Below are 15,771 nucleotides of genomic sequence, written 5' to 3'. Positions count from 1 at the left end.
ATTTGTCTGATTTGGAGTGCGTGCGTGCACGTGTGTGTGTGTGTGTGTTTCCCGCCGTCAGCCGATATTTCACATAACTTTGTTTTCACTAGTTAGTGCAATTAAAAGCACAAGGAGAAGTCAGGTATAAATCAAAGTGCCTTTAAATTTCACCAGAAAGATGTACATACGACTCTTTACTCAGCATGCACCAGTAAAAGATATGTGGTCGCCTTTGGCAGGAGAGGCAAAAATAAGCAATTTAGGATCTTAAAAGAGAAAAGATAATAAAAGTAATTAAGATAATTAACCACCCTGAAGAGAGAAGAATTTACTGCTGTAAATTTTGTATTTTGTTTCGCTTGGCAATATCGCAGCTGCCACTCTGCTTAATATACAGCGTATCAAGTATCCTGAAGTCTTTGGCTGTCAAAAAGCATATATAATAAAAATTTTTAAGAGAAGAGGAAGGAGGGGAGAAAGACGAGGGCTGCAATTACAATTTTTAAAAAATCTGGTTAATTGAGTTTGGAGCCAGGTGTTCGGGCTCTCTGCCTCTCGCGGGTTTGGCAATGATGGAATTTTAGTCTCTCCACGTCTGGTCTGCGCAGCCATGTAGGAATCCAATCTGTAACCCTGCTCCCCCAGCCAGGTCTCTTCTTCCCCTTGGTCCCTGATGTCACCAACTCAGATCAGCCCTTAGTCTCTGTTTCCTGGGCTGCCTGGCTCCCACCATGGTGTCTCCATAACCATCAAAGAGATGATCTGAGAATCCCAATCTGACTGTAGACTGTGAGATCTGGAGTCTCTCCGGGGTCCTCAGGATTAAATCCTAATTCCTAGGTTCCTGACATTCAAGATGCTCCAGGACTGGGTCCCTGTCTCAGCCCTGGGTCTTTCTACGCTTCTTGCAAATACTGACACTGGGCGCTGTCAGACCCTCCCAAGTGATGCAGTGGTTCTCTCCCCTGGACCCTTTCGCCACATGCGCTGTCTGGCAAACTCCTGCTCACCTGTCATCACTCAGCTCAAGGGTCATTAGCTTTTGGAAAACGCCCCCAATAGATTTCCCCTGCCCCCAGGACCCCTGTGGGCGCTCCCACTTTTCTGTGACTCTTTGATCATCTATGGATAATAACACGAATCCTGTTTTGGCATATTTTCTACATACTTGTCCTTTAATTTAGTTGAATCACGATATAGCCCCTGTTGAATGCCAGCTATGGCACTAGGTGTTGTCAATGAAAAGGTACATTCATTCATTCAAAAAAGGATCTGTGGAGCACTGATCATGTTCCAGTCACTGTTCCAGGGACTGGAAACAGAGCAGTGACATAAAGAAACAGAACATCTGCCCTCATGAAGCTGAAACTCTGGGAGCAGAGGGCGAGGTGACAGAGGATAATCAAGGAACAAATAAATACGTATCATGAGAGATAGTGAGGAGGGCTGAAAAAAAATAATAGAGCAGAGAAGGGGTAGAGTGGTTAGAGTCAAGCAGAGACACAAAAGACAGGAGGGAAGGAGGCAGGCATTTCTCCGGGAGACAGACACTCCTGGCAGTGGAGTCCGTGTGTGCAAAGGCCCGGGGGTGGATGGGACTAAGTCCGAAGAGGGGAAGGAGCAGCAAGGAGACCCTCCGGTGTGGCTGGGGCGGGTGAGTGAGGGTGGGTCATAGGGGGTCAAATGGCCAGGACCCTGCAGGCCATTCTAGGGCTCTGGCTTCTCCCTTGGGAGGTGACAGAACTGGAGGGTGAGGGCAGAGGGTGACGAGATCTGCTTTACTTTCAGCAGCTCATCCTGGGCTGCCATGGGGAGGGGGAGGGGACGGCTTTGGGTGGGGAGGGAGAAAGTTGAGAGATGCAGGAGGAGGCTGCAGTAGCCTTCTGGGACAGAGGTGACAGTGACCTCTAAGGGACACTGAATGTGAGCATCTAGCACCTACCCGGAGCACGGGAGCTTTGCAGTTGTGGTCTATGCCTGAAATGCATGTGCGCGTCCGCACACACGCACACACGCGCGAGCACACAGTCTGCACCATCCAGCCCGGAACTTAAAGTGGTGAGCAAGGTCTTACACAGTGAGTGATCACACTTGTGTTCTTGCAACAAATGTGTACTGTGCATTAACTGTTCAGCCCACGGTTTAATAAGAGGTCCTCTCTCACCTCTTGAACCTTTATATCCAACCCTGATGCACAATAGGTATTCCTGATCTCTTGAATGAATGAATGAATGAATGAGCCAGCCTAGGAGGGGGAGAGACCTGTGAACAAATAGATACCAGGAGATAGCTCTAAACCAGAGGCACAGAATGGAATCATAGCATATGACAGTGCTGCTGGAACCTGCTGGAAAGAATCCAGATGGCTCCCTGAGGAGGCTCTGCCACCCTGGCTTAGACATACCCCACTCTAGGTGTCCCTTTGGGCCTCCAAGTCCCTCCACTCTGAGACCCACCAGCTACCCTTCCATCTTCATCCCCATGGAGACACCTACCCGAGGAGCCTGCCCAGCACCATGTAAATCTGGACCTAGATCAGGCGGGGGCCTCAGATCTCTCAATAATTAGACTTCAAGTGGCCCCCATAACTCAGTAGCTAATTACCTCACCAGCTCCATCGGCCCGGCCCTCTGAGGCAACCAGCCCATTTCCCTGGCAGGCTGGCCCATAAAAATCCCTGAAACACATGGATTTACTGTATTTATTTATTGGAACTTGGAGAAATATACCTGGTACCCAGGGGCCTTGGGATGTGGGGACATAATTTTGAAATGCAGATCATTAAAAAAGGCAGAATTATAAGAACAGTCTCCTGCTCCCCCAGGTAGCGGAAAACATGGCACTGGTGGTTAATTATGGGACTGAACATGATGGAAGCCACATGCAGATGCAGCGAATGGAGGTTCTACAAAGACCCTGATCCCCAGCAGGTTCATCTCACCACAGAGCCTTTGTACTTGCTGTTCCCGCTGCCTGGAAATCTGTTCCTTACCCACCTTGGCAAGGTCATTCTTTTTATTGCTTAGTTAGTTCTCAGCTCAAATGGTCCTTGACCACTGTTCCAAGGCTGCCTCTGCCCAGGCAGGCTCTTCTCTTACCTGCTTTAAGTTCTTTCCTAGTTTTATCCACCTCTGAATGTAATTTGTTCATCTACTTTTGATGGGGGCCTTTGCTATGTGGATGCTTGGAAACATAAGTTTGCCACAGTAAAGTGATTCCCCCCGAAGGCAGTCCTGAAACTTGCTTCTGGATTCTCTAACACAGCATCAGTACCTCTCCCCATCATTCATGCTTCTCTGTCTCCCCAAGTGAGCAGCACTGTTGTGGCTCAGTGTGCAGGGAGGAGGAGCAGGGCACATCACATCTCTCCACATGAGCATCTAGGGTGACCCTAAATGAAAAGCATTTTAAGACCAGTGTATGGTGTGGTGCCTCCCAGGAGAGGAGTTGTCTTTTTAGAGCTTGTGTTTGGAGATATAACTTACGACACGAGCGATCAGCTATTTACCAAGTGGTGACAAAAACACGTGTTCTCTGCATCCCAGCTGCACCTGCTTCCCTCACTGGAACAATGGGCAGAGATATGGCGGAGGCCAAGGAGCAAACTGGAAAGCACACACATGTGCACAGCCTGATCCTCTTCTAACTCCGACTCTCCTCTCCCCACTCCACTCCTGGAAGTCTGGTTCCCCCTCCCAGTCAGCCGTGCTTCAGTCCCCAGCTTACAGGGGTACGTGACCACCCAGAAGAGGAACCAGCCAGCCATCAGCAACAGTTGCTTCCTGGTACTCTGGGAGAGCTATCGGTAAGTCCCACGCAAGAGGCAGGAGCAGAGAAAAATGACCCCAGTCTTAAGAGCAGGATTCTGGTACCCAGACAGCCTTTGTTTCACTCAGTCAATAACCTTGAGCAAGTTGCTTTCTCCTCTGCTGGTCCCTGTCTCTTCATCTGTAAAATGGGTGTAACAATAACGTCACTCAATAACTACTTTCCCTGCAACCCTGCCACCAAATAAATTACCTTCCCATAGCCTCAGTTTATTCACCTATAAAATGGGTTAATAATAACAAGCCTCACAGAGCTGCCTTGAGCCTTCAGTGCAGTGATAGATACTGGAGGTCAGCAAACGTTTTCAGTAAAGGGCCAGATGGTCTCTGTTACAACTACTCAACGCTGCCACTATAGCATCAAAGCAACCTTAGACAAAATGTGAGCAAGTGGGCGTGGCTTTGTTCCAATAAAACTTTATTTATGGACACTGAAATCTGAATTTCATATAATTTTCATGTGCCACAGAATAGTATTTTCCTCTTGATTTTTTTTCAGTGTAATGATTTAGAAATGTAAAAATTATTTTGAGCTCACAGATCCTACAAAACCAGATGGGTGGTTTGCAGCCCCTGATACACAACGCAAGTGGCACTGTGCTTGGCAGAGACGTCCTCAGTAAATGTTCATTTTTTTTCCATTTTCATTGAAGTGTAAGTCTTAGAAAAAACTGGAGGTCATTCATCCACTGTTAGTTCACTTCTGGAAGCGCATCCCTCAGATGGGGGCGAGCTGGCTGCTGGCTCCCTGAATACACACCTTCTAAGATGGGGCGCTTGTTTTCACCTGCAAAATCACTTCCATCTGTGGCCAGTCTACCCCAAAGTGGCTTTACGATGAAATAAACGTACAACCTCTATGCCCTGAAGCGCTCACAGCACCCTCAGAGTAGCTGCTACTTACTCCCCGCCTCTTTTCAGATGACAAAAGTGAGGCCAGGGCAGTGGAGTCGCTCCGGCCACGGCTTGCACTGCTGTGCCCGGGCAGAGTCAGGATTTGAACCCAGGCTGTCTGGACCCAACCATAAGGCTCCGTGGCAGGGAGCGAGGTTTTCCCGCCTTTGCCGGGACGGAGGTCTCAGGCGCCACCGGGCACCAGCCCCCATCTCCCGACACCCCGCCCCCCCCAAAAGGACCCCACCTCCCTGCTCCCTGCAGCTGGTTACACGCGCTCCCATGAATCAGCGAAGCTGAGCTGTTTTCCCGGCAAGAACATTATTCTTGCAGGGAAGCGAGGTTCTGATGTTGGGGGGGGATGGAGAGGGTTGAAGGAAGAGGGGGTGGCAGGCAAGAAATCAGCACAGAAGCCATTAAAAGACTTAAGATTAAAAAAAATATATTGCTTCCTCCGCACACGCGGGCTGCGGCTGGTGGCGCAGGGCGGCGCGCATGCCGGGTGCCGCTCCGTCGCGGGGATGTAGGAGCGGATTCTGCTAATTGAACCCCCATGTCGCGCGGGGGTGCGGGGGACCTCGGGAGCGATCCATCTCCCCTGGCAGCCTCGTTCCGGGAGGCGAACGAGGGAGGCCTTGCCGAGTGTCTTACAAGACTAATATCCCCGCAGCACGAGGAACGGCTAGCACAAACACCCTCGTTTGTTTTTTGAGATTTTTTTCTTTTCTTTTTTTTTTTTTATAGGACTGACGTAGCAGTTTTTCCCCTGATTTTTCAAAAGCTACACTTATTTACTGCTCTTTGTGCCTCTTCAGAGAAATGTGACCCCAAGTCTTTGTCTTCTTCGCAGAGCGGATGGGAGAAGCTCAGGAAATGGAATGATTCCATTTTCTTTAAAAAGGAAAAAAAAAAATCAAATTCTGTGTTTTATGTTCACACAGGATTTTTTAAAAATCCTGACTGCACAGAAAGGTGTAAAATTAAAGGGTCAAATTCCTTCTCCTTAGAAATATTAATTCATCCATCTGACAAATATTTTTAGCACCTACTGTGTGCAAGACTGAGCACCTACTATGTGCTAAGCTCTGAGGATATAGAATTAAACAGAACAGCAAAAACAGCAAAATCCTTTCCCCAGTCTCTATCCTCAGAGCTAATTAATGTTAACTATTTATTGCATTATGTTTCTGGAAGACACACACACACACACACACACACACACACACACACACACTTTTTAAACGAATTTAATCATACCAGGCACTATGTTCTATATCTTCAAGTGACTGCCTTAATTTAACAAAATACTTGATGCATTTTTTTTCATTTTAACAAATAAAAATCTGCCTCCTTTTTTCTAAGTAGCTGTGTGGTATTTCAAAGTGTGCCTGTAGCAACACGTAATTAATCCCTCATTGATGGGCATGTTGGTTGCTTCCAGCTTTGGGCTCCTGCAACCTATGCTGCAGTGAACGTCCCTGAGCAAAATTTCTGTTTTCACAAATGTAAACGGAACTGAGAGAGAACCTACGTGGGGGTCACTCACGTTGCCCACCTCATATATCTTGTTCTCCTCCAAGGCCCGTGGGAGGACCCTGCTTCCTGGCCCACTTAGAGGCGTGTAGCACAGGCAGGACTGGCTTCAGTGTCTTATGTGATATCCTTCCTGCATAGTAGCTTTAGGACTGAGATCCTCCCCTCTTTTTGTCCTTCTGCCATTGTCACCAGCCATGTGCCAGAATGTAACTGCCTCACCCACTAAGGTTCTAAGCTACATAGTGGAAATGTATAAGCAGATCCTCCAGCCAACCTGCGATGGACATGTAGTGTGAGCCAGAAACAAAACACATTGTTTCATACAATTGAGATTTGGGGATTTTTTGTTACTGCAGCATAACCCAGTTTATCCTGACAGATACAAGCTACTACAAGGCTTCCATTTTATAGGCAGGGGCATGAAGTCTACAATTATTGCCTCTAATCACTCAGGGTTAAATTTTTTGATGGCTCCCCACCACCCCCAGATTATAACTCAGACTCCCTAATACATTATTAATAAACTTTGGTTATTTTATAACAACACACCGACCATTTCGTTATTATTTCCACCAGATTTACCTTGTTCTCCAGCCACACCTAAGACTCACCATAACTGCAGATTCCCTAACTTGGTTCAGGCTATTTCCTAGGTCTGGAGTTTCTCTCCCTGCCTTGGCCACAGGACAAACTCCTACTCATCCTACAATACCCAGTTTAAAGAGGTGCCCATCTGTCAAGACTTACCTGGTCCTGACAGGTAGCTGCTTGCTCCTCAGTGCTTCTTCCAATACCTTAAATGGCTTCCATGTGGGATTGTATCACATGCTTTCCTAATTGCTTATTTATGCGACTGTTCTGCCCACCCCCAGATTGGAATCCCCTTGAGGGCATGGCTCTATCTTATGCATCTCTCTCCAGCACCTAGAACAGGACCTGGCATGTGGTGGGTGCTAGGTAAACTTTTTAACCAATGAATTTGTGAATGAATGTATGGATGGATGGATGGATGGATGAATGAATCCACAATCTTGACCTTCCAGCCCCGTCTACTACTGCACTGGTCTCTCCTTCCCTAATCCTTCCAATGTCTCATCACTGAACAGCTAGTACCTGATTTGAGGTTTCCCTGCTAACCCTCAGATATAAATGGACAGGACAATGATGGTAGACAGAAGGTTTCAGAATGCCAACACAATTCCTCTAAAGACATCATTCAGGTCTGCACAATAAGATGATAAGGCAGTTTGGCAGGTCCTCAAAAAGTTAAACATGGAATCACTATATGACCCGGCAATTCCACTCCTAGGTATATAACCAAAAGAATTGAAAACAGGTGTTCAAACAATCCTCATCCACACGTGCACGTAGCAGCATGATTCACAATCACCAAAAGGTGGAAACAACCCAAATATCCATCGACGGATAAATGGATGAACAAAATATGGTCTATCCATACAATGGAATAGTATCCAACCATAAAAAAGAAGGGCGTACTGGCGCATGCTCCAATGTGGATGAATCTTAAAAACTGTGCTCTAAGTGAGAGAAGCCAGACACAAAGGGGGATATACTGTACCACTCTGTTTATATGAAATGCGCTAAATCAGGAAACCCAAAGAAGCAGAAGGCAGATTAGTGGACGCTGGGATGGGGTGAGAGTGAACTGTTGATGGATAATTTTGGAGTGATGGGGACGTTTTGGAACCAGGTAGAGTTGGTGGTTGCACAACATTGTGAAGGTACTAAAAGCCACTGAAGTGTTCGCTTTAAAACAGCTAAGTCAATGTCATGTGAATTTCACTTCCATTAGAAAAATTTTTTTTTAAATAATATAAGCAAGGGTGGCAGCTGGCGCATTCCTTCCTGGCTGCCTTCTTGGATGAAGTGTGGGGGAGGTGAATGCTGGGGCGTCCCCCGAAGCAGACATGCCTGGGCACTAAACAGCCTGTTTCCCTTGAGGGTAATCCCTTCGAGGGGGCAGAAATGAAGTGCAGGATGTCAGTGGGGTGCACATACCACAGGAGCGAGAGGGACACGGGACACGGGACATGGGACATGGGACACGGGACAGGGAGAGAGAGGGAGAAGCCTGGAGAGAGAAGAGAGAAACTCAGGGAGGAACAAATGAGAGAGAAGCGGGAGGGGAGAGGAGGGAGGGGTCTTGGCTGCATTAAGCAAGCCAGGAGGACCACAGAGCCCTGATTACTCCCCGCTGGGCAACATGTGAATAAGGAGCTAAGAAAAAATAAGCAGAAAATCAGTTATTTTCCTCCAGCGACAAATCCATCCCACAAGCCAGATGGAGGCTGAGCTACAGGCCTTTGTGTGGGGCCCGGGGAAGGAAGGCCACCTCGCTGTCCCCCCCACTCCAGGGGGTGGACACATTCCAAGGGGCCCTCTGGGATGAGGGGAGGAGGGTGGGCATCCTATGCTGTGTGGGCCTGGGCAGTCCTTCCTCCTCTGAGCTTTGTCGGCCTCATCTGTAATTAGAGCAAATTGTGTTTTCCCAAAAAAAATGACTCCAGCAACATTTTCAGAACTTGCTAAACAGGAAGGGCAGGCTAATTTCCCTCCCTTTGGAAGTGGGTAGGTCTTGGCAACCGCGTGGACTGTGCAGAACGCAGCAGACGTGGAGTGACTTCTGAGACGAGGTCGTGGAAGGCAATGTGGACATTGGCCCTGGAAACCTGGCCGCCATGTTGTGGGGAAGCCCAGACCATGATGGGAGCAGGCGGCCGTGTGCAGGTGTTTCACCCACCAGCCCCAGCCAAAGTCTCAGCCCACAAGCCCCCATCTGATGTCAACCACATGTGTGTGAGCCGACAAGACTTCTGCAGTTTCCCACTCTCAGACTTGGAGCCCACCCCATGAAGCAGAGGCCAGCTCTCCGTGCTGAACCCTGCCCATCTCACAGATCCATGAACCGAATAAAAATCATTATTGGAGGTTTCGGGATGGTCTGTTATGCAGCAACAGACACCTGGAAGGAAGGGCATGGTGCCTGATGCCTCACCCTCGCCCTCACCCCCAAGATGTTTGCTGCAGACAGACGGGCAGTTCTCAAAGGGCCGCCACCACCCCTCCAAGGTGAATGCTCCAGTATTGTTCTGGGCTGAACTGTGCCCCCAGCAAATTCATAGTGTGTCCCTGTAAAATTCATATCCATATCATGTGGAAATCCTAACCCCTGGTAGCTCAGAATATGACTGAATTTGGAGATAGTGTCTTTACAGAGGCAAACAAGTTAAAATAAGGTTATTGGAGTGAGCCCTAATCCAAGACGCTGGTGTCCTTGTTAAGAGGAGGAGATTGGGCAGGGAGGGTACAGCTCAGTGGGAGAGCACGTGCTTAGCATGCTCAAGCTCCTGGGTTCAAACTCCAGTACCTCCATTAAAAATAAATAAATAAACTTAATTACCTCCCGCTCCAAAAAAACCTTTAAAGGAAACGAATTTAAGTTTCAATTAAAAATAAAAATAAGAATTTAAAAAAAATTTTTTTAAAAAGAAGAAAAGGAGATTAGGACACATTCTCAGAGGAAGGACCCTGTGAAGACAGAGACAGAGACAGAGGCAGAGGTGACCATCTACAAGTCAAGGAGAGAGGCCTCCGAAGAGCTAGCCACCCTGCCGACACCTTGGCCTTGGACTTCCAGCTGAGTGAACTGTGAGAACATGAGGTTCTGTTGTTTAAGCCACCCAGGCTGTGGAGCATTGTTACGGCAGTCCTAGAAAAACTACTATGATCTGTGAACTCACTTAACAGATGGGGAAACAAAGCTCCCCCAGGCTGCACAGCTAGCAAGCGATGGAGTGGGCTTGGATCCTTCCTCCTCTTGGGGGGTGACCCCATGTGCCAGGCCTGAATGGGGCTACATAGAGTTAACAGCGGTGATTACCCCCAGGGTGGGTGGAGTGCCCCTCTATCTGGCTCTCTCCCCGCCCCCAGCTCAGATGTGGCCTGAGTCTCTCCCTCCAGCCAGGCAGTCCCAGGGGCCAGTGATGGCCAGAGGCAGACGGGCCTGGGCACAGCTCCGAGGGGCCTGCCCAAGGCCTCCCTGTTTGGGTACCCCTTTGGGGGAGCCAACCTAGCTCTGTGCGGGTTGTTAGAGTGCAAATATTACCCCTTAAGGTTAACTCATCAGATCCGTGGTCACATGCATTTGTGCGATAAGCCAGGGTCCCACATACAGACTCATCCAAGGGGGCAGAGCTGGGCCTATAAAAGGGAAAATATTGATAAATGTTACCCTCAAGGGGAGCCCTCCTCCCTGCTCAGCCCCCAGCCATGGGGGCAGGAGAGTTTAGCAAGTCCCCAGCCTTGAAGTCTGAAGGATCTCCAGTCTGTCTTTTGAATCACCCAAAGGATTAAAATAATTACCTGTGCGAGCACGCCCTACAAAGAATCTAATAGGATTGCCCTAGGCAGGGCCTGGGCATAGGTCTTTCTTTAAAGCTTTCTGGAGATTTTCTCAGTCGAACCTCAGTGGGAATCTGGAGGTGTGGAGCGAGTCCTGTGCTCAAGGACTACCATAGGCCTCCTGTCACTTTCTAGATGGGGCAAGCTTGTCGCTGCCACAGGACCTTTGCACAGGCTGTTACCGTGGCCTCCACACTCCACCCTTTGGAGGTTCCTAATCCTCCCTTGGGCCTCAGCTTAAATGCCACCTTCTCCAGGCTGTCTTTCCCTGATCCCCCTGCCTTCATTCCTCTTCTCTGTCACTGTTCCCTGTTCTTTTCCCTTAGATCTCATAATAGTTCCCGAGTTTGCATTCCTCGGTGTTTTCTTTGCTCGCTGTGTGTCTCCCCACTAAACTGTGAACCCAAATGCTTAGTGTAAGGCTGGACCTAGAAACGCTCATTATTAATGATGATTTACTAGTATTATCATGGCCACTGTTGTTGTTTGCTCATAACACTGGCGTCTAACAAAATTGTGAACTCTCAAGGTAGTGTAGCCTTAGGCCAGCCATGAGGTTGGAGGTCATGGATGCTGGAGGAAGCTTCCATCTGATGTGGGAAAGAAAGCGTGGCTCAGAGAGGAGGATGCACTGACCCAAGGTCACCCAGCAAGTCAGAGACCGCTCCAGGACCACAACCCAGAACTCCTGACAGTGTGCCCTTAGGTGGTCTCTTCCCCTCCTGGGGGCTCTGTGGAGGTCACAGAGGTCAGGCCCACCCCTGCCCCCAGCCCCAGACCCCGGGAGCCTGCACCATGGTGACCTGGATGGCCACTTGGTGGCACTGTGGAGTTGCCACCAACTGGCAGCCACCCCATGAACCGCAGTCCAGTCCAGTTTGACCAAAAGACCTCAGAGAGGGCAAAACCAGGTCTGAAAGCACTGAAAACTCAGTGCTGCTCTCATCCCAGATGAGAAAACCGAGGCCCAGAGAGGGACGGGCGCTTTGCCAAAACCACATAGCTACTCTGAGAAGGAAGAAAGAAAAAAACAGTCCTTTTATTGAACATGTACTGTGTACCTAGTTTGCAACCATCTCCTCCCATTCTCACAACCACCCAGTGATGTGAAAACTATTCTCCCCATTTTCCAGACGTGGACGCCGAGGCACAGGGAGCTTTAGGGGAACTCCAGGAGCGATAAGGATAATGATAACAGTAGCAGGTAATATTTACTAAGCGCCACACCTCATAAATGATGCCAAGCTGGCCACTCCCACCCCAAGACCGAGGCCTGGATGCTAGTATCAACCCATTTTAAAGAGATGGAAACTGAGGCTCAGAAAGAGGAAGCCATGGGTAGAGGTCCCACAGCTGGGGAGTGTCTACTGCTAGAACTTTTTCCTGCCCAGAGAGAATTTGGCTGATTTCTGCCCTCTCTCCCCAGTACCCCAGTCTCAGGCAACGTCCAGCCAGCATGACCAGACCCAGGCTAGATCTAGGCCTCCAGGGATCTGGGAAGATCCAGCCCCTTCCCCAAACCCCCAAGCTGTCCGGAGCAGAATCCATAGCTGGCTTAACTGGGCTTTAGTCAGGGGTCTGGTGCCCATTGGAACTTGGAGGTGTGTGCAGGGGTCCCTGGACCAGACCTGAGCTTGGAGATGCTGCCGCATGTCCCAGAATGGTCTTCTGGACCCCCTGGAGGAAGACGATGCTGGCGTGAGGACTACAGAGAAAAAGGCACAGAAAAATCACGAAGTAGAGAGACCAGAGGTGGTGTGGAGGCAGCGACAGGAAGACAACAAGGGAGACAGGAAGACAGAGAGAGAAACACATTCAAACAAAACAGAGAGGGACCAGCAGAGCCAGAAGGACCAGACAGGAAAGACGCGTATCATGAGAAACAGACAGAAGCGGAGAGAGACAGAGACAAGGAGAGACAGAAAATCTCAGAGACAGATGAGGACAAAGGGACAGGAAGTCACAGAGACAGAGACGGGTTGGAGATGGAGGCCCAGAGAGACAAGTACCAAGAGAAGGCCCCCAGAGCGAATTCTCGGGGGAAGGGACCAGGAGGTTGGGCAGAGAGAAGCCTCCATGGCCAAGGAAGGGCTGGAGGATGCTGAGACGAGGGGAGAAAAGATCAGACAGAAGCAAAGAAGAAGGTGAGATGGTCCAGAGAGAAGAGGAGGGGGAGACTGGGGGGGGTGGGTCAAGACAAGACAGTCAGAGGGTGGAGGCCAGAGCAGGACAGAGGTGGCCCTGAGGTCAGTGGTCCTTCCATCCTGAAGACCCTGCCTGGGCCCTGGACACTGGGCAGCCAGGCCCTCCGTCCACCACCTTCCCCTGCACCCTGGAGCCTCCCCTGGCAGCAGGGGCCAGGCCAGGGCCTCGAAGGGCAAAGGTCAAGGGGGCGGACTCACTGGCCTCTTCCATTTCCGCCCACTCAGCAAGCCCCAAGCACTTCGTTTGCATAAAACAATATTCCTGTGGGGGATGCTAATGCGCCCTGCTATTTTTGCCTCTCCTGGATCGTGGTTTGCATACATTTGCATACCCTGGGAGAATTAAGCTGGGATCATGTAAATGAGCCCACCAGCTTGGGGGTGAGGGAGGCTCTGGGCTCCCTGCCTCCCAACAGGCTGTACAGGCCCCAGGCTCCCCTTGGGGGTGCCCTGGGCAGGACCGGTTGACATGGAAGTCTCAGTTGCACCCCCCAATCCTGAGGCCACAGCCCGCCCAGGTGTGGGGTAGCCAGAGGGAGCCTTCAGAAACCCAGATCTGAGACTATCACATCTTTCCTTAAAGCTTTCATGGTTTGGGGGGGTCTTAGAGTAAAGGGCCAAACTCCACTGGAGCCACAAGGACTACCCCTGCCACACCCCCCACCACACTGCCCCTCCCTCCCGACACATGGGACCTCCTCCTCTCAGGGGTCACCCTCACCAGGCTTTTGCCAACCACAGGCCCTTTGCACATGCTATCCCCACTGGCCTCAATGTTTTTCGCTCCCTGTTTCCCTTGCTTATATCTAATTCATCCTTCAGACTCCAGGTGGAGTACCACTTCCTCAGGGAAGCCCTTCTGTCCTCTCTAACCTCATCCTCCCCTTGGACATTCTCAGTCCCCCCCCAACCTGCCCTTGGCTGGCTGGAATTATAACTGAGGCAGTACCTTAGTTCATGCCTGTCTCCTCTGTAAGGTTGTGAGAAGCAAGAGTGCAGGGACCTTGTCTCCTTTAATCTCTGCCCCCGCCCCAACCAACACCTACCAGTGCTGGGTACATAGGTTCCTAATTAATATTTGTTGAATGAATGAATAATTGGGGCAGACCTGCAGATTCATCCTTCAAAGCTAGAATCTTCAGGAGCCAGGTGTCCAACACAGATCAGTATGACCTTAGCCTCACCCCTACACATTTTTTAATGACCCCTCTGGGTGACACAAATCTAAGTAGAAAGTATTTTCCTTCAGGTATTAAGTATTATGTCTCGGGGGGGGCCGTATAGAGATGCATAAACAAATTCATGCAAGAACGAGTTGAAGCCCACCCACACCTCGAACCCCATGTGTGTGTCCCCACCCATGCGTATGTGTGCCCATAGGGGCCTGCAGGTACTCAGGGCCGCACACACTTGGGCCTGCACTGACGGTCAGTCATTCAACAAACGCTTTATATGGGCCCACTGTGCACCAGGTACCGGGCCAGGAGCTCGAGGAGTTGTGAGAACTGACTGAGCCTTGTATCCCGGGAACATACGTGAATTCCACATACATTTGAACCTGCACATGTTCTGCTGGCACAAGAATGGGGGGAGACCCACAGTGGGTGAATGTCACCCACACACGGGGCATGCATGCCCCCCACTCGCCCACACACAGGGGGCTGCCCTGGGGCGGAGCCGTCTGCACCAACACCCACGGGGCTCAGCGAGTCACTGCCGAAGTCCGGGACAGATGGAGAAAGAGTGACCACCAGGCTGAAACCCATGAACTTGACCCAGACTGGTCTGGGCTTTGATGGCTCCTGCACTTGGGAGGGGAGGTGAGGGGGGACCAGTCGCTCTCCTCCTGAGCCTAATTTCTCCTTCTACAAATTGGAAGTGGTAGAAAATTTCTTCTTTGACGGGCTGAGCACATCAGATGCTTCTACGGTGCCTGGTACAAAGTAAGCTCTCAGTCAACAGGCGTTTCGTCATTATTATTACTGTCGTTGCTATTGATTTTGCTCTCTCATTCGGGTCTCGAGACTCCTTGAGCTGCCCGCCTGCACCGCCCCAGAAGCTGGACGCACCCATGCTGCCTCCTCCTTCCGTGACTGGCGTCCTGTGGGCCCTGCAGGGAGTGAGGCTGAGAACATATTTGATTCCCAGGGCAACTGAGCCTCACTTGCCCTGGAAACAAAGTGCTTTCGTCCCAAAAAGTTCTAGCCCTGTCATCAAGGGCCCCTCCGGCTCAACAAACTGACGCTTGTTTAATGATTAGGAGACGTCTGTCTGCCAGGGCAGGGATCATCCTGGCTGGATTTGCACAGGGGCTTGCTGGTGTGCCCCGCGTGCGGGCCTCTGGGGGTGGGAGGTGGGCAGGGACCAGTGTGGATGAAGGTGCGAGAGGAGGGCGTGGTGGGCAGGAACGTTGTGGAAGATGGAGAAAATTATCTTCCTTACCTCAACCCTGTCTTTTTGGAGCAGTGTTTTCCATCCCAACACACACCCCGCCTCCTGTTCTGAGGTCTAAAAGCAGAAGCAGCATCCATGGTTCTTAAGGGCCCCGCTGGTGCCATCCCCCGGCATAGGGCTATACGCGACGTGGGGCAGAGGTTAACCGGGACATCCTTCACCATGAACCTGAGAGATAAAGGAGTCTGGCTCTTTGCAGAGATGGCCACTGTCCCCTACAGCATAGGGGATGGACAGGGCGGGAAGAGGGTTAAAAGGTTAACTTAAAAATATAATTCCCAATGTAAAGCCGTCATAAAATTCCCCTCACTACTCTGCCCACAAACTCCCAAAAAGGGCCCTTGACAGTAAGAGTGGCCACACTGACACAGCACCTACTGTGTGCCAGGCACTTTTCGACATACAACCACGAGATACGACTGGTACCTCCATTTTACAGATGGTGAAACTAA

The sequence above is a fragment of the Vicugna pacos genome, chromosome 32 (assembly GCF_048564905.1).
Source record: "Vicugna pacos chromosome 32, VicPac4, whole genome shotgun sequence".
NCBI classification, from domain to species: domain Eukaryota; kingdom Metazoa; phylum Chordata; class Mammalia; order Artiodactyla; family Camelidae; genus Vicugna; species Vicugna pacos.
This window is presented reverse-complemented; position numbering follows the sequence as displayed.